Here is a 267-nt window from a genome sequence, read left to right as displayed (position 1 = left end):
GGGGGCCCTCCCGGAGCGAGGGGAGGGGGACAGGCCGGCCCGCTCCCTTTTTCTGCGCTACCCTTCTCCCTACCGTGCTTTGCGCGCCCTTCTCCATTTTGCTCTCTCCGCTCGCCATGCTGCTCGCTTTCCCTCCCCTCCACGAGGGCCGGTTTCCAAACAACGTCTAGGGAGAACAAAGCTGGGCCGTAAGAAAGTAGAGCTCCCGTCCGCGCCTTTGCGCTTGTCCAGCGGGAGGGAGGTCGAGGCGGGATTTGCGTGTCGGCT

This window comes from Merops nubicus, unplaced genomic scaffold, assembly GCF_000691845.1.
Source record: "Merops nubicus isolate BGI_N331 unplaced genomic scaffold, ASM69184v1 scaffold20123, whole genome shotgun sequence".
Lineage (NCBI taxonomy): Eukaryota > Metazoa > Chordata > Aves > Coraciiformes > Meropidae > Merops > Merops nubicus.
The sequence above is the reverse complement of the archived record's forward strand: the minus strand, read 5'-3'. Positions refer to the sequence as shown.